Below are 19,651 nucleotides of genomic sequence, written 5' to 3'. Positions count from 1 at the left end.
AACTGAGTTGCTGTTTAGACTGTATTTAGAGTGATTGTAGCTAAGGCCTTGGTCCTGTTTAACCCTATTACTGGTTTGTTTAGAAGACCTTTGATAATGCAGGATCTGCATTCCTTAGTTTCCACATCTTCAAAATGAGGATTCATACAGGATAGTATAAGGCTTAATGGGTCCTTAGATAAGAGGATCTTGGATTTTGAAGTTCTTGGATGAGAAGTGTTTATGAATACAATGTATTACAATGTTTTTCATTTTGACCTATTACTTGATCACAAAAAAGTGTTTAAAATGCTACTTTTCTTTCTTTTCTTAACACCTCTTTTCCTCTGTTTTAGTTTCATTCCTTAAAGAAAGGATTGTTGTTATGCCTGGAGAGGTATGTGTTGGGTAATAGACACAGGTAGCCCTGGGTGTTATGCCTAGAAAGAAGATGTGGGCTTCAAAGGAGGAAAGAGATTCCTTGTTGTGCAACCAGAAACATGATGAAATATATATAATGATGCCTCTCTATTCCCCTACAAAGTGGGCATCTTTCTCACTACTCTTTAATACCATTTATGGTATTATTAACAAATAGAGCTGTTTGCAGTGGAAGCATTTGAGATTCACATAAACACTACCTAGGTGTTTATGTGGATCTCATCTCATTAATATTTGAATAATTCAGAAGTATCTACAGAGGTTTATCTATACAACACCACTGTGAGTCCCAAGTCCTTGTGTATGCTTCCTAAGCCTGCCTTTGTGTATTGCCTTATTCTCAAAGACTACTTTGAAGCTTATTAGGGAGTTGAGTTGTCCAGAAAAGAGCAGCTTACTAATGTCACTGGCTCAGGAAGCAGAAACAATACCACATAACCTAAGTGACCAAATACATAGTACCCTAGTGAATTAGGCAGAATAAATACTTAAAGCAGTAGTTGTGGTGAATAAATTGCAAGCAACCCAGAAGATGAAATATTTCCACATGTATTATTCATTGCATAATTCTGAACACTGTCCAAATTCATAAAAACCTAAGAATAAATCTAAGGCCTAGATCCACAGCTGGGGCAAGTCACTGTAGCTCCCTCAGAATTATGCCAATGTTATACCAGCAAAAGTTATACCTTTTACTTTTTCCAACCTCTCCTCTGCCCATAATTCTGCTTGCTTGGGTTTTTCTTTTCTTTTCTTTTTTTTTTGCTCAGAGCCAATCTGCAGGCTGCAAATGATCAAGCATGTCACATATATCATTTGCTGCAGGTAGTCTATGTAGCTCTAGCAAGAGACTTACTTTTATTTAATCCCTTTGTTACTGGTCCTTAACAGTAGAAGAGCCAAACAGTGAATTAATTAAATTTGCAGTCAATTTGGAAGGGGATGCAAACACCAGTGAGCAAAGAGAAATACAGTTTCTGCTGGGGACTGGGAGAGGTTAGAAACATTGGCAGAAAATTACAAAACGAGAGTCAAGCTAGAAATTACAAGCAAGCATGCTTGGGGAATAATAATCCTAAATAAAGATATTTGAGTGGGAAAAAGAAACTGAGAAGTTTGGAATTCCTAATCAGTCCTAGGGGTGATCTAAAGTCTTGGAAAAGCACAATATTTAATAAATGAAATGTAGAAGTTAGCTGGAAATGGAAGAGAGGGGCAAAGAAATCCTGTGTTTGTGGAGGTATTGTGCTACAGAGCAGAGATGGATGTTCCTTCTCCATGGAGGAATGTATGGCACCTGCAATGTTGTATAAAGTTCTAGTGACACAAGAACGCTGTTATGATGGAGGGAAATTGAGGGGAGCACCAAAAATAAAGATGGGATTTGAGAGAGTGAATTCTGAGGGAAAGTGAAAGAAGTGAACCTGCATAATGTTGCTCTCTGATGACAGAGGGCATGAACTCATGCTAACCTAGTGCGATTAACTGGAAAGTGTAGGAATCAGTGAGAGAGAATTTTGTTTAGGATGACACAAAGGGATCAAAACAAGAAACATGAGAGTAAATATAGGAAACGAAACTTAAGCTGATTATCAAGAAACATTTCTGAGTGCTTCAGGATGTCCTTAATCCCAAAGCCACACACAAGAAGCCTGGTTTCATGTTTCATTACAGTCTTGAAACTCCATTTAAGTTTGAACAGCTTGTAGAAGTTCATTAACCTTTTAAGTAAACCTGGACCTACTTTGGCTCAACTAAGGCTGATTAATGGTTTTGTATTAAAGTCAGGCACTAGTTGTACTTCCTCTTGTTTTCCTCTGAGATGTGCTTTGGGGATTGAATCTCTCCATAATTAAAGATGAGACTACTCTTCCATCTGAAGCTCACAATCCCCCCCCCACCCTGACGTTCCACATAGACCCCAAGATTTTGCTAAACACAAGCCCATCCTCTTGAAACTGCAATGTAGAATCCTTTGGGAATTGTGAGTCATAGAAAAACAGAACTGAGAGCGCCCTCAAAAGTTCATCTAGACCACTGGTGTCCAACCTTTCTGAATGTGGGGCCAGATCATGAACTTTTTATCACCCAGTAGGCCGCCGAGTCATATTCAAAGACCTCACAGGAAGCGGTATCACATCCCCCCCGCCAAAACGAAAGTACAGTGTTTACTTTCGTTTCCCATTGCAGCACCTTGGGCCTCAGAAAACAGCTTGGAGGGCTGCATGGTGGCCCACGGGCTGCATGTTGGACAAGCCTGATCTAGACCAAACTCCTGCTCAAGGAGTTTATCTTTGTTAAAATCATCTGACCCAAGTGATGATTTTAAGTGATAAAGAAACATAAGGCAAAATGGAGGAATCAACACACATTTTCTTAAAGACCCAAATTACATTAGTCCAGAAACTAATTTTTAGAACCAATGTGTTGCCTAATTCAGTAGAGTGATTTATTTTTTTTAAACTAGTTTTGAGGCAGTGGGACATGGGGAGGAGATACAGAAAGACAGCTAAGCACACCTGAAGCAAATGAGAAAATGCTAAATGAAAAAGTTTGTTTCAAATTATCATTTTAAGATGGCGTTTGGGGAAGAGAATACTTAAAATGGCGGGGGTGGGGAATATAAGGCAGTTGCCTCTATGGCTCGTTGAACACTGGGGTTGCCATTGTGACAGGACATTGTGTAAGCTGCTTTGAGGAGGAAATTCCATTTCAGTTAATCCAAAACTGCACCTATGTTTGCTTTGTGAACTCCCATGACTCATAGTTTCTTTACAGCCCTACTGTAATGCACATCCACAGAAATGCATGCTTGGTCACTTCATGAATCAAAAAGGGGAAAACTGGCTTGTCTCTGTTCCTCGAATGTTTGTTGCATGCCTCCAAAAACAAAATAAAACAAAACAAAAATGCCACCATGTTAGACCCCCAGGTGCAAAGTTATATAGATGCAAAAACTACTGAAGGTATAGCTCTTAATTACAAGATTTTCTTTTCTGACACAAGTACCAGAAAAGCCTCTGGTAGGGTCTCCTTTTGGATTCACCAGGCATCAGAAAACACTCTACAATAGGATAAACGGCTGGGGAGAGGGGGAAGGAAAGGGCTGCAACTTCAAAAAATCTTCTATGTGCTAAAGCAGAGGTCAGCAACTTATGGCCCATGGGCCAGATCTCATCTGAAGAACCTTCATATTCATCCCACAGGCATGGGGATTTGGCAGTACTGTGTGGCAGGAGGTTTCAGTTGCAGGTATTCTCCCCATGCTGCCATGGACATGAGCTGCCCACCTAGCTGTCCATGACCCAGGGTGGGGCATTCCATCCTGCAGTCATAAAAGGTTGCCTACCACTGTATTAAGGCACATAGTTTAAAAGTATTCTATTAAATCAGGTCCATAAAGAGAAACTATATACATAGACAACATGCTGCAGCTGATAATTAAGATCTTCTGTATACACATCCCACAGATGCATTAGCTTTTCTGAAATCAGCATTTAACCAGTTTAAATTTCCAAACCCTTAGAAAAATAAATTAGAACCTCCTGAACTCATTTATTTATGGTTATGTCTGAAAAACTAGGTTCAAATATTTTTTTCCTAGACCCAAGAGGGGATGTTCACCTGTTCCTTTCAATAACACTAAAACCTAGTGTTCCTGAAACCTAGTCTCCACTAGAAAAGGTTTGCCTGTCCAGCTAGACATGTAGAATTATACCAGAAAACTCATCTACAGTAGATGCAGCTTACATCACCAGAATAGTTCTTCTGTTGATTTATACTGGCTTCTTATTAAATGAAATATACTGGCAAAAAGAATTTTTGACCAGTATGACCCTTATCTGTGAAATCCTATTTCAACTTTATGTGCCCAAGTGGCATTTCTGTAGCTGTGTAAGTGCAATTTGGGGTATTTCTGTGTCTTTTAGATTATGTTACCACTTGTGGTAGAATAGGATTCTCCAGGCATGTGCATATTTGGCCAAAGTACAATAGAGGAGGACCCGTGGGGTTCTTAGCCCAATAACCTAGCAGTTATGGCACATGCCCAGAAAGTGATAAACCTAATTTTTAGGCCCACTTCACCCAGTGTGGACAGATACTGTCCCACTGCTGTTCATCCATTTTATCCAATAAATATTAAATGTAAAGTGCAGAGGAGTCACTGGGACCAGCTCCAGACCTGTCAAAATCTCCACGTGCATTCCTGCCCTGGTCTGCCCCATGGGGCCAAGTCTGGAGTGGGCATGGGGTGGGCCACAGTTGGGGCTGTGCACATGTGCCTCTGTTAATACCACGGGGCTGGGGCCAGTGGCAGCAGCAGTCAAAAGGAGCCACGGCTGCCTAGAAAGGCAATCCAGCTGCGGAGCTGCCCTAGCCCTGCTGCATGCCCAAGGGGGTGGCAGAACATGCCACGGATCGGACAGTGTCTGGGCTAGGTGGGACCAAGGTACCCTCCACGGGCTGAACAAAGTCCCTCCACAGGTTGGATCTGGCTCACAGGCAGTATTCTGCCCACCCCTGTTGTAGCCTATACTGCTTATTGTGGGCACGTGGAATGGAAGTACAATGCAAGAGTAGCTATGTAAAACCAAAGAGATTTTATAAACTCTGCGTAAGTGCCAAGACTTGCAGTTATGTTAGCACTACATAGGTGTATAATGATGAAATAGGAGTCAGCCATCAGGCTACTGCCAGTGTATAAGCAATGGGGAAAAACCATATCCTTAACTGATACTATTATTGTGGAAAAATCTTAAAACAATGGCCTAACTGACAGTTAAGGATATTCAGAAAAGTTTGTCTGCCTTGATTTTTCTTTAAATTGTTTTATAGTAGAACTTCACTTCTGAATACCGAGTTCATACACACACACTTGGATAAAATTCCTGCTTTGACTTTTAAGCTTCTCCCCTCAATGTGATTACTTGCTTTTAACCATAACTCCAACTTAATGTTTTTTCCTGGATTTGGGCTGTCTTTAGGACTCAGTTCTGCTGGGCACCAAGCATTCTGTCTGGATCTAGCAAAATACATGCTTCACATTTTAAGCACATGAATAGCACCACAGAAGTTTCAGAAAGCTGCTCCCATGCTCATATTCAAAAGCTTTGCTGGATGAGGTCCCAGATATTTGCCATTTTGCAGGATAAAATCCTTGCAGCTGAACTCGAACAGGATCTTTAAATCCTTACATTAGGTGGTTGCACTAATGTAAGCATTGTGCTTTTGCCAGGGATTGGTTGAAGCCAGATCTTAAATAAAGACACACCTTATTTCTGCAAATCGCATTGCTTTTGCTAATCTCTTAACACAGATGCCATCTTGCTGGTCATTGAAAAGTCCCTCCTCTTCATTTCCAACAGTCTTTGAAGGCATACGTTTAGAACTTGGAATATTTTTGCACACGTTGCATGCTGCCAGACATATGATAGCCAGATATTAGTAGAAAAAGCAGAGGTTTTGGACACAGCTGGAGCAGGGCAATCAAAGTAGCCAAATTAGACGCATCGCATCTGACTTAAACTATGACCTTGCTTCTCTTTATACAACTGGGTAACTGTCAGCCCTTTTTAGGAGTTAATATATTGAAAAAGTATGGTTCTGAAACCTCCAATAAGTATTGTATGAGGCAAAGCAAGATCTGGGAAGCAGAAAAAGATGCATTTATTAAGGTCTTTGTTCACCTTTCTTTGTGTACACACTTGATGTAGTTCATGAGGGTTACAGCATTGGACACCTTGGTTTTGTAGGTTATATATGAGGCATAAGAGGTAGTGGAATAATTTATTTTCTTATATGGTTGTCACTGTTGGAGGCATAAAGTCAGTCCTAAGGGATATGGAAGCCCTGACTGTGCAATGGAGGATGTCTCTGTTTTCTCCTCTTCAGTGATGAGATATGTCAGGACCAGCAGAGGCTTTGAGGGGTGAGGAGGCATGGAAGGGGCATGAAGAAATAGCCTTAATGAATATCTGGTAGCATAGCAGCTCTAGGGGTATAAACAGATGTCACCAATCGAAGTGGATCAGCTCAACCAGGATGTGTTGCCCATTGTTCTGCAAGTTCAGGCCCTTAGCGCTCCCATGAGTGGCCAGGGCCCGATCTTGAGGCACAACACTTGGGTCATACTTCCGCAAATGGGGGAATCCTGGGTTTCCTTGCTTGTAGACTGGCACAACCAGGGAATCTCTGGGCACTCCTCTGCTAGTGGGGAATACCCAGTGTTCTTTCATTTGAAGAAATGTGTGCCCAGAGTATCAAACTCACTTCAACATGGGCCTGGGGCTGGAACTGCCAATCAGCTGACAATAAAACAATAAAAATGGGAATTCCTGGGGCATGCAGGATTGGGCTCTTGAATTCCTGGAAGTACTTGCCTGGTGCAGCTGGAGAGCATGAGCAGCTCTGGGCTGCCCATACTCTGCTGCCTTAAAGCAGACAGATGTCACCCAGAAAATAGTGGCATAAAAACTTTTATGGCAGCACAAAGGTAACATCTGTTTGCACCCTGTGTTCCATCAGTGACCATGGTGAGGAAATAAGTTGCTATTTTTGCTGTCTTATCATCAAAGGTGTGAGACTTACAGAGGCAAAGGCCTTACCGAGCCCCAAGATCACAAGAAGGAAGTGTGTGGAAAAGAAGGAATGTAAACTCTTTGTCTCCTAGTTCTCAGGCTAAGGTCCCACCACAGGATTACCTTTCATCTTCTTCCTCCCTGATTACCCTCTCCCCACATGCACATTTTCCCTGGTCCCCTACCAACTAAATCCTGTAAAATGAAGCAGCCCAAATCAGAAGTGCCCCAAGTTATGTTTCTTTTTATGTTTTCTTTAAAGAATAGTGTTTTATCTGGATTCCCCAAATATGAACTGTTTGGGACATAGGCTGGAAAAAAAAAGCATCAGGTACCTATGGGCAAATCCTAAATAAAAATGGCTGATGCCTTATGGAGTTGGGATTGACTGGCCATCAGCCTGTAAAACAGATGATCAATGTACAGCTGTAATACAATTCAGTTGCTAACCCCAGGCATGTCCAATAAAAACTCAAGGGAGAACTTTTATATTTTGTAGGGGAAGCCTGATCTTAGACTGTAATTTGCACAATAGAAATCCCTGAATTAAAGTAAGCAAAGTGTCTTTGTCCTTCAGGAAGTGGGAGAATTAGGGATGATTTGGACTACGACATAACCTTCCCATGTAGCCTGAGCGAGGGCAGACACAGCTGCACCTCCCCAGGAGCAGAGCAGAGAGCGAACTGTGGTTCAGATTCACAGTTCCTCCCCTGCTAGAGGAGTAAATTACTTCATCTCCTTTCACAGAACAGCTTACTCTCCCATGCTTCCAGCCAGCTACTTTGGCCAGCAAGGAAGCGGAGCGGGGGTGAGTCTGGGGTTCCTCACACCCCGTTCTTTACACCTCTCCCCACCCACTCACTCACTCACTCACAGTGGGGAGCCCTGAGTGAACAGCCTCTTCTCCCCCCACTACTGCTGGAATCACAGTCTGAGCTGGGATATCACTTGAGGGGGCAGAGGGGGAAGAGAAATCTTATCCTTCTGTATGACCAAAAACAGGCTGTGACAATCTAGCTCTTTGAAGGCAGCTGTGGTGGAGTTTAAACCAACAAATGTAATCCATATAGATGCAGAATACTTGTTGAAACAATACAACATATCACCAGGGCTAGGAGAAAAACTGGAAGAGTATTCATTGAAACCTCTGAAAGATTAGCATCTTCCTAACCTGATCACAATCTGTTCCTAGAAAATATGGAAGGGAGCCCACTGTAAAAAAAAACAAAAAAAACAAAGCAATCACATCCTTAGGAACTTTTGGGAGGCAAACATATGGGGAAACTCTTTAGTAAAGGTGAGAGGTCAGTTAATATCTTGGGATGAGTGGATGCATTGGGGATGATAAGTTCTCAAATCTACTTGACAGTGGGAACTAAGAGCTTTACTGAACTGCAAACAGGGCTGTAGAACTGCCTCTGAGGGAAAGCAGCATTTGTCTATGGTTATCAATGAGCGAACGATTACATGTTTGGAGAAAAGAACTCACATGTTCTCCTGGAAAACTAATTTTTGAAAAAAATTACAAACCCTTAAGGCTTAAAATACACCAAGCCTCAAGAATTTACAGCTTCATTCTATATCATATGATTAAGGCTCTTCTATAGTTTCAATACATGTGGAGACTGGGTTTGGGATTCAAATGTCTGAAAAGGGACTGGATCAAAAGCGAGGTGTGTAGACAGGAGAGAAGAACGTGACAATCCCCACTGGTGTACTTTAAAATATTCTGTAAACCACACTGGACTGTGGTATATATTTAGAGGTTGGGCTTACAAGGGATGTGTTGTGCTGGACAAATTTAGATAAAATATGGAGTTTTAAAGATATATTTTGATGCTGCTGGGAAATGAAAAGAAGGGGTTGGGGGAACCTCCTATTTAACAGACTCGTTGAAGGGTATTCTCTTTTGAGCCAACTGTATACACAGAATTCTGTAAATGAAAGATCTCATACCAAATTCTGCCTTCAGACACACTGACAATGAGTGATTTTAGAGTAAGCTGCATGTACCTGAGAATGTAATCTGGCATATTGTTTTAGCTGGCCAGATTTCTACTACATTCACATAATTCATTCCCAAGTCTGATAAACCAAATTTTTTTTAGTGTCACTTTGTGATGCTGTTTACTCCAGGGGGAAATCAGGAGTAATGCCATTTGAGACATTTGATATATTCTGAGTCTACACTAGTATCTGAGAACAGACTCTGTTGCATTGTTCCTTACATTTTCTGTTTACTTTCAGTCATATTAATCATAAACATTAATGCTATTTGACCCATTCCTTCTAGCTGGTCTAATAAAAGATATCATCTCTACCCAGAGTTCTGATTCCTTGGTTCCCTCATAACCAGTGATCTTGGTTTTCTGTGATTAAAAAAAAAATCCTCAATTTTCAGATAAAAAAGTAACCCCAAATGCACATTTTTGTATGATTAAAATGAAACACCACTAATAGATAGATAGATATATAGTGTTTTTTTTCAAATTAATCACAGAAAAATGTGGATTTTGAGTTACATTTTTTAATACAAAGATTAGGGATTTTTTTTAAATCAAAGAAAACTAGAATTCCTGCTCATAACATTTTATCAATACTGATATTAGTGTAGTAGAAATGCAACAGGAACAATGCAACAGAGTCTGTTCTCAGATACTAGTGTAGACACAGAATATATCAAATGTCTCAAATGGCATTACTCCTGATTTCCCCCTGGAGTAGACAGCATCACAAAGTGACACTAAAAAAAAATTTGGTTTATCAGACCTGGGAATGAATTATGTGAATGTAAATTCCTGAGCAATGAGATAATAGAAATGCAACAGGAACAATGCAACAGAGTCTGTTCTCAGATACTAGTGTAGACACAGAATATATCAAATGTCTCAAATGGCATTACTCCTGATTTCCCCCTGGAGTAGACAGCATCACAAAGTGACACTAAAAAAAAATTTGGTTTATCAGACCTGGGAATGAATTATGTGAATGTAAATTCCTGAGCAATGAGATAATGGCTAGGGACAGACATTACACTAACTGGTTTAAGTGATCAGAAACTGGTTTAAACCTGTAACAGAACAGTTGTTCAGTGCACATAAACCAGTTTGAAAATGGATGAAACCAGTTTGAGATAAACCTGGTTGAATGTAGTATCAGACTTAACTGATTTGGGTCAAAACAGGTTATGCAATGTCTGTCCCAGACCCCTTGCTGGTTTAAGATAAACCAGACTCCCCCAGCATCCTGGCATACTCTGTGGGCTGGGCAGGGCTCTCTGCTCCACAGCAGGGCTGGCCCCTCCCCCCTGCTCCCTGGCCAGAGCTCTGCCAGAGACTGCAGACCCAGAAGGGTCTGCCTAGCTTCCCCGTACCCCACCCCCCTTTGCTGCTTCCTGGACAAGTAGGGATCCCCCCCTCCCTCCCATCTCCCACAGCACAGACCCTAGCCCCACGGACCCTAGGCATGTGGTGTGCTAGCTAATGCTGAGAGGTGTCTTTGTGTGAGTATCTCCAATTTCACTGGGACAGGCAGACAGAACAGTGACCGCTTAGGGCTTTTTGGAGCTAATCAACAGGTCAGCTGGTAAAAGAAGAGTTTGAACTAATGGAGAGAGACTACTGTTTTGCTGATGAGGTGATAAACACTATCAGCTTTCTGCTGGCTTGGTTGCCTGTCAGTTTGCTGCAGAGTGTATAAAGAAGCAGGGAGGGAGATTGAAAAGTTCCATATCATCAACAGATGCATGCACTGCACACCCCTCCTTTCTTCAGAGTGCTAGCAGGGGGCTGATGTCTGGCGACACTCCTGCCCCTTAAGCAGTGAGTGTGGGAAAAGCCTGGGATGGTGCAGGCAGGCCTCCTTAATCAGAGGTTCTGTCGGGTCTGGCCATGCCCCCCCTCAGCTCAGTACTATGGAAGGAAAGGGAGGGCTGCTCTAGCGCTCCTCGGCTTCTAGCCTGAGCCACTGCAGGCATGTGCCTGAATTTCCTCAGTCCAGAGAGAATGTCTGTCCAGTTACAAACTGGTTCAGCCTAGCCAGGTTAGACTAACCTGCAAAGATTGTATCAATTTAGGATCAGGCTTTTTGAATGTCTGTCCCTAGCCAATGAGTCTTAGCTGTGCTAGCTTCATGGGCCATTACGATCAGGTGGGCCTTGGGTTTTTCTGTAAGCAAGGCTATCAACTAAATTCTCTAATCCTAACACTAACACTACTTTCCACTCCCCTTCCTCTTCTTGTCTCTCCCACACAATTTTGTGAATCTGAACTTTGAAAGACAGGAGTCCCTTGTATTATTAAACCTAAATAGTTTTCAGCTACATAGGATGAGGGAAGAACTTTATTAATAAAAAGTTGGACTAATTTTTATTGGATTTTCAGAAACCTGCCAGTAAGAGAGAGATTTTAAAGAGTCCTTGTTGTTCCTCAAACTATATCTTAAATTCACTCCCTTCTTCTAACCAATCTAATCCCAGTAATCTAAACTAAAACATCATAATTAAAGCAGGTATAAACGATCTTCAGAATTATATTCCCTAGTTCAGGAGCAGCCAAACTTTTTGTCAGGTATGCCACAAATTAGCTCCATGCCCTCCCTGAGTGCCGCTTGATCTCCTTCCTCTGCCCAATCTGCTGCTTTGCTTTCTGCATCCTGCCCTGAGTTTCCTACCTGATCTCCTGCTCTGCCTTCTGCTTCCTGCCCTATTTGCTTCTGTGCTGCCTGTCCCTTCCCTGATTTGCTGCATTCCATACACAGAGGCTGCCTGTGGCACTCATGCCCCAGGCTGGCCACCCCTGCCTAATAAAAAGTACCTAGATAAAAAATACTTGGAATTGCAAAAGGACAGTTTGATTTCCCCACCTCCCCTATCCCCAGGTAGCAACTACCCCAGGATCTGGTCCCCTTCTTGAGAATAGATTTCATGATAGGATGCAAGATTTGGAAAAGAAATAAACTCAGGATTAGATTCAAAACTTGGATTAGATGTGGCAAAATCTCGAATTAGTCTTCTGCAATTTCAATTTCAAAATAGTGGCATTTTCTGAAATAAGTATTCTTACAGGATTTTAACTCTTTTTTAAGGTTTGTGAATATACAAGTTAGGTCTCCTTGAAATTTGAATGTGATTCTGGAATAAAACTGGATGCAGTAATTTTTAGACTGCTGGGATTTGAATCTAAATAATGCCATAGTATGTAGTGGTTAAGATGACAGGTTCTGGTTTTGGATTGTTTTGCTTTTTCTCATTTCCAGTTTACTTTATGTTTTTAAACTACCTCACACACTACTAACAATGTAGCCCTAGACATGGAATACTCCAATGACCAGGGATCCTGGTTTTCTCTGATTTAAAAACATACCCTAATTTTTGGATTAAAAAATGTAACCCCAAATTCACATTTTTCTGATGAAACCCCACTATCTATCTATCTATCTATCTATCTATCTATCTATTAGTGGTGTTTCATTTTAATCATGCAAAAATGTGGATTTTGGGTTACTTTTTTAAATCTGAAAATTGGGGATTTTTTTTTTTTTTTATCAGAGAAAACAAGGCTCCCTGCTAGACATATTGCCATCTATGTCCTGCCATACAACAGTAGCCAGAATCTGAGATTCTTCTACAGGCAAACTTTCACTGAACAGACATTGAGTAATGGACTCTAATAATAAAGTAAGCTAAATACAGTACAATTATCATAAATTGTGCCCTGCCATGTCCTGAGGACAACTAACATTTTCTTAATGGGCATGGACCAAGCCTTGAGGATATCCTTATTTACAGTGATGAATTCATAAGCGCCCACCTCCCACTGAAAATCACAGCTCTTGTACAATTCCTATATAAACCCCTGGGAACAATGGGTAAGGATCCCTATAATGCAACATTTTAAAACAGAGTTATTAAAACTCTTAGTTGCTTGTTGTGCTATAGAAGGGCAAAATTCTACAAGGTGAACTAAGAATAAAACAAAACAAAAACTCCAAACACCACAGCCAGTCTAGGAAGAAGAAAAATACATAATCACCAGTAAATTCTCTCCAGACCCCCAGTAAATGGTCAGCTACTCTTAAAGAAAAAATGAATAATATCCCTTTTGAAGCTTCTTTTTGTTTGGAAATTTCCTTATAAAGTTCCTTTTCCTTTTTTCTCTTGAAAACATTAGTGATTCTTGCTCCAGTTACTTGTCAGGGTAACGTGTTCCATATGTCAAATACCCTTTGCATGAAATAGTTTAGACTAAGTTCTCTTTATCCCCATGTCCTAACTTTAAGGTCTTACTGCTGTGAGGGCTATTCTGGATCAGTTTGATCAGCCTTCTCTGTGTTATAAATGTTACTGAATTTACCACAGATTTTCCTCTTTTTCCATGACAGTAAATTCAGCCATATCTTCTTTTGAGTGTTACAAACTCCTTTAAGATCTATGGCTAATTGAACAGTGGTCTTTGACTTAGCTCATTATGGTTCTACTTGTTTTCATTCAAGTGCATGCTTAAAGTAATGCAATACAGAAGCCTATTTGTCTTTTTTCCTCAATTGCTTTGCTTTAGGGTAAAGGCCAAGGAGGATGTTTTTTGGTTAATAGTGGCTTTGGAAGCATTTTCCCCCCTGCTTTGCATACAACATAACTTTCATCCTGGGCAGATATTCCTTTTTTTGGTTCTTTGCCTTGGCATAAATTGCATTTAGAATCTTCTGTAAACCCACAGCATGATTTTCATTGCCCCTTCCCCTTGTCCTTGCGTGAGAGGTATAATTTGTTTTCTCAAAGACTGTCCAGACTGTTACAAGAAATACCATTATCTAATTTTAGATTCTCACCCTGGATCCCTACTGTACTCTGGGCCTCTTGCTTCTCTTTGTGATGCTGGAGTAAACGGGAAAATGTGACTGAGATCAAGGGAATTTAAACTGATGTAAGCTCCAGTGTACTTGTGCATGGTGACAGAATGTTTCAGGTACCTTGCTACAGCTCTACAGGCATGACTTGGGGCCTTGTTCCAGACTTCTGCTAAAGGCTGCCCCCAGTAGACACAGATGGAAATAGGCCTCTGGTCACTCGGGCTGTGGAATCTAAGGTGGCCAGATGTGATGCTAGCCTCACCTCTTTTTTGTGTGTCATTGGCTACAAAAGCTGAGACCTAACTATGACAACCTGATGGGCTCTCACCTGAGTGAGAGGAAAAATTAGCTCGTGTGTGTGAGTACCTTCTGTTCCAGTGTTTAACTACCAGGGAAGTCTTGGCATTCCTATACTAGTACAGAACCCATCAGGTAGCTGGAGGTCAAGTCAACACTGAAAAGTTTTGCCAGCATAGTGTTGTTTGCAAGGGGGAGGAAAAAAGAACCACACCCATTATTCAACTTTTAATGCCGGCAAAAATACCTGGTGTTGATGCAGATGAGTTGACAGAAGAATATTTTTGGCTACCATTGCTTATGTTGTAGGTATGTGACCAGCAATGCCACCCATTTTCCATCTCCACTCCACAAGGGTCTTGTCAAGAGCAGCACTAGCAGAGACTCTAGTTGTACAGCAGCCTGTAAGCTTAGGTGCTTCTGTAGCCTTCATTGCCATGACATGCCAGCACCTCACAATTTTTGTTTGCTTTTACAGTGCCCCCTGTTCCCCACCCCATATTGTAGATGACAAACTGAAGCACACAGAGGCTAAAGACATGCCCAGGATCATGAAAGTGATCTGTGGTAGAGGTAATCAAGTAAAACCTGTGTAATTTCTGAATTTAGGTAAACCCCATTCACATCATAGCTCAAAGTTTAGAACAGCTGAACTTGATCTAAGGTAAACAATAGGTAGGTTATATGCAGGCCAGGTGTTCAGGAACTAGAGAAAGGACAGGATCCTTTGGTCTTATTCCCCATTGACTCTACTGAAGACTTAGGGACACGATACTCCAATATATGTTTTAATCTCTTGTCTCAGAAGGGCTTAGATCCATGCAGGTAAAGATTCACCAACTTCTTTATGACTTAGTCTAACCTTCATATTTCTAATCATGCCACATGATGCTGTGGAAGCCCTTCTCCGCCAAGCACTGCAATGTAAATAAGTTCCTATGGACCAGGATACTAGCAATTAGTGGCCATAGTGACTGATTTGTGGGAAACATTATTTCTGCCTCATCTCCAGAGGAACTCCTGAGTAGCAAAGCCCACATGGGGCCAGGAACTGGACCTTTATAAAATGAAATAATGTTTGGGGGTTGTCAGCTGAGCTCTGACTACTGAAGTGGTGCATGTGATATATATGTACTTACTGTTCTGAAATGTTGCTTGCCACCAAAATATTATAGCAATGAGAGAAAGTATGGAGACATTAGGGTAGATCAATTACTAGTGTAGTATGATTTAGGGCATGAGGCTTGAATGCATGACACTCCTACACCCATGTAATCATCCCTCATGCTGGTATAAAAAAGGAGTATACATGATATACAGGCCTGTACCGATTTAACTTGAATCTGGTGTAGAACAACCCTGGGAAAAATTAGTGATAAAGCTATATCAGTGTAAGATATGTTGGGATAAGTATTGTGTGCCTGCCGCTATTCTGGTATAGCCAGAAGACTCAAAGCAAACAGCATCTTTGTCTTCTAGGCTAGGGACATACATTCAAAAAGCCTGAGCCTGAATCAATTCAATTATTGCAGGTTAGTTTAACCTGGCTAGGCTGAACTGGTTTGTAACCGGACAGGCTAGGGATAGACATTACACATAAGCCGGTTTAAGTGATCAGAAATTAGTTTAAACCTGTAACAGAAAAGACATTCAGTGCACATAAACCAGTTTGAGAATGGCTGAAATTGGTTTGAAATGAACCTGGTTGAATGTAGTATCAGACTTAACTGATTTGGCTCAAACCAGTTTATGCAATATCTGTCCTAGACCCCTTGCTGATTTAAGATAAACCAGGCTCCCCCAGCATCCCAGCATGCTCTGTGGGCTGGGCTGGGTGGGGCTCTCTGCTTCAGAGCAGGGCTGGCCCCTCCCCTCTGCTCCCTGGATGCAGCTCCCACAGTCTGTGCAGGCGTTTGCCTGACTTATGCACCCCACTCTCTGCTAAGTAGACATTCCCCCATCCCTCATAGACACCTCTCAGCATTAACTGAGACCAGTGCTGGCTACTTCCAAGCTGTGGTACATGGGACAGATAGCTGGTAATGTCTCTGTTGTTTTTTTAATGGACTGATAAACACTGAATTAGGGGTGATAAACATTCCCTGCTGGTCTGGTCAGGAAGGGAGGAACCTCTCCTTAATCAGAGCGTCCTGCTGGGGCCTGGCCATGCCTGCCCACCCCTCCCCCCTGCTTAATTCAGCTCTGTGCAAGGGAAGGGAGAGCAGCTCTAGTGCTCCCTCCCCCCACCTGCCTGCTTCCTGAGCCACTGTAGGCATGTGCCTACATTTCTGCAATGAAAAGGGAATGTCCATCCACTTCAAATCAGTTCAAGCTTTGCAGATTAGACTAAGCTGCAAATATTGAATCAATTCAGGCTCAGGCTCTTTAAATGTCTGTCCCTAGCCACAGATATTCTCTCTGGACTGAGGAAATTCAGGCACATACCTGCACTGGCTCAGGCTAGAAGCCGGGGGTTGCTGGAGCAGCCCTCCCTTCCCTTCCACAGGGAGCTGAGCTGAGGGTGGGGGTAGGGAGGCATGGCCAGCCCCAGCAGAACGCTTTGATTAGGGAGGTCTGCCTACACCATCCCAGGCTTTTCCCCCGCTCGCTGCACAAGAGGCGGAAGTGTTGCCAGACCCCAGTCCCCTGCTAGCTCTCTGAGGTAAGGGGAGTGGGGTGTGCAGTGCATGAATCTGTTGATGATATGGAGCTTTTCAATCTCCCTCCCAGGTTCTTTATAGCATCTGCAGCAAACTGACAGGCAAGCAAGCCAGGATGGGACTGATAACAGTGTTTATCACCCCATCAGCGAAACTATAGTCTCTCTCATTAGTTCAAACTCTTCTTAAACAGCTTATCAGCTGACCTGTTGATTAGCTCCAAAAAGCCCTAAGCAGTCACTGTTCTGTCTGCTTGTCCTAGTGAAATTGGAGAGATACACACGCAGACACCTCTCGACATTAGGTAACATACCACATACCTCTAGGGTCTGTGGGGTTGGGGTCTGTACTGTGGGAGAAGAGGGGGTGGAGATTCCTGCTTGAGCAGTGATGGGGGGTAAGGCAAGGGGAAGCCAGGCAGACTCTGCTGTGCCTGCAGTCTCTGTTGGAGCTCCAGACAGGAAGCAGAGGGGAGGGGCCAGCTCTGCTCTGGAGCAAAAAACACTGCCCAGCCCAGAGAGCATGCCGAGATGCTAGGGGATCTTAAACAAGCAAGGAGTCTGGGGCAGACATTGCATAAACCAGTTTGATCCAAAACAATTAAGTCTGATACTACATTCAACCAGGTTTTCTCAAACCATTTTCAGCCATTTTCAAACTGGTTTATGTGCTCTGAACATCTGTTCTGTTATAGGTTTAAACCAGTTTCTGATCACTTAAACCGGTTTATTTGTAATGTCCATCTCTAGCCCTACTGGTGAGGTGCTGTAATAATACTTGCTGGTTTTTTGCTTTCCCTAGATCTCTCTGCTCTTGTTTCCTGTGTAACTTGCATCAATGCACAAAAATAATTTAAGTTATGCCAGTGTGAGTGTGCCACATGTCCATGCCCATAGGGAAGAAATCAGTCAGGTGATGTTCAGATCGTTTTTTGTTGTATCAGTCCAAGTGTGTCAGGCATTCTGAGGTCCCTTATAAACCGTCCTCAATATGTATTTCTATGGTATTGAGGCAGAGTGTACACTTTGCATTTGAATCTATTCTGGAGGTCCAAAATGCATACAGAAGTGATCAAACAGCAAAGTCTGTATCAGGATCTGAATCTGGAGACTGGGATGCAGGATTTTAGCTTCAACTGGTGTGAAATGGCTAAACTCTGGCTTGTACAGTAAGCCCTGAACAAATGGCTTCTTCCTCATTCATAGTTTGTTCCGTTGTATTAATTTATTTCTGCAGGACTTGTGATTCACAGCCCTGTGTGACGGTAATGGAGTGGTATGGGTTAGCCACGACACTCTTCGGAACTTTCTAGCCCAATGCTAAAGCTTGTCTATGCAGGAGACAGGTTTCTCACAGGGCTGGTCTGAGCCAAGTATAGGATAGTTTTGTGACCTACCTTCTTTAATATATATACATAATAAAAGTAATCCTGCCATACTGAAACACAATACTACACACACCATTCTCCCCTAGGGAAGAGAAAGAACAAAAGGAGAAATCATGTGCAATAAATATTAGTCAGATAATTTTCTATCATTTCATGCATAACTAGAAGATGCATACTGAGATTATGAGGGCAGTATAAGAACCTGTTCTGAATGAAATTTGATATATAATAGGCTATAACAATTCTATTTATAACAACCACACACGCACACACACATACACACGCATAAAATAACCCCTAAACACTCAAAAGTGAAAGGAACTTCATACTACAGCATGTGATGTTATGAGAGGGAAGCAAGAGAGGCTTTGAAATGTTGTTTAAATTATAAAAATATGAGATACTGTCGGCATCAAAAGTTCCAAAAACAAAAACTTGAGCAAATCTCCAACATTTTGCAAACTGATAATTTGAAAAAAGATCAAAAGGCCTATCAAAACATATCATTGTGATTTCAACATTTTAAAATCCTATTTTAATATAAATTATGTTTCTGAATAAAAGAATTAACACCTTTCCCGCAAGGTTACAATTTTGTTGAGTCAACATTTTCTGATGGAACATTTTGTCAGAATTTTCCCACCACTATCTACTGTAAACTTGTGTAAATTGAAAGATGAGAATCTCACACAATTACAAGGGTAAGGGACATGCAGTTGTAAGAACAGGACCAAATACTTAGAAACTCAAACTAAAATCATGAGTTGCCCACACTTGTAGAAAAGAGCATGTGATCAATATTTGGAAGCTGAATGAATATTTGACCCTTAGAACCTGATGCTGTGCTGGTGTAACCTGGTATAGCATGAATGGGATTACTCTAGTTTACTTAATCCAGATCTTCATTGTTTTTAGAGGTGCAGAACTAGAGACAAGTCATAAACTCCCATTTCAGATTTGAACATCAGAATAGGATGCCAACCTATGAAAAGGTTCTGTTTCATAGCTGGTGTAGATTGTCATGGTTCTTTCCATTTTAATAAATTTATGTAATTTTACACCAATAGAGAATCTGGCCCAACGTGCATTTAGGCTCAGACATCTCTGAAGCTGTTAGAAAGACACACCTATATATAGTTAAAAAAAGAAATAACCTAATGCTCTGTAAAACACATTTCAGCAAAGGAAAAGGAGTAGGAATTAGCACGTATGAAGCATACTTGTTTTACATTTTGTTGCTAGTGCACTTGGCTGATTTGTAACCAGAATTACCAGGTGTGAGACTTTTTTTTCCTCCATCCCCATCCCCACTGCCAACTCTGTAGATGGTTCTAATATTTCAATAACAGTCCTTCTCTATTTAAAGTAGGATCTAAGTGTTGCACTCATAGCTCATTGTTGGGTTTCCTGGTACTGATTGTCTTAGTATGTCAGTGAATTGAGCACACATTCAAGGCTTT

The 19,651-nt window shown here is 41.6% G+C and overlaps 1 protein-coding gene across 5 annotated transcripts in view; it reads right to left on the bottom strand.

Moving 5' to 3' along the window:
• Window positions 1-19,651, bottom strand: part of NTF3 (neurotrophin 3) — a 66,206-nt gene that overhangs the window by 8,946 nt on the left and 37,609 nt on the right. Inside the window, exon 2 of one of the 5 annotated variants that reach the window (XM_025210198.1) lies at window positions 8,170-8,210. The exons of the other annotated variants lie outside the window; for them this stretch is intronic. The gene's annotated coding sequence lies outside the window, so the exon portion shown is untranslated. The remainder of the gene's footprint in view (window positions 1-8,169; window positions 8,211-19,651) is intronic. 5 annotated transcript variants of the gene reach the window in all.

Source organism: Alligator sinensis, unplaced genomic scaffold, assembly GCF_000455745.1.
Source record: "Alligator sinensis unplaced genomic scaffold, ASM45574v1 scaffold35_1, whole genome shotgun sequence".
Taxonomy (NCBI): domain Eukaryota; kingdom Metazoa; phylum Chordata; order Crocodylia; family Alligatoridae; genus Alligator; species Alligator sinensis.
Note: the sequence above shows the minus strand (reverse complement) of the source record. Positions and strands in the feature narration are given on the sequence as shown.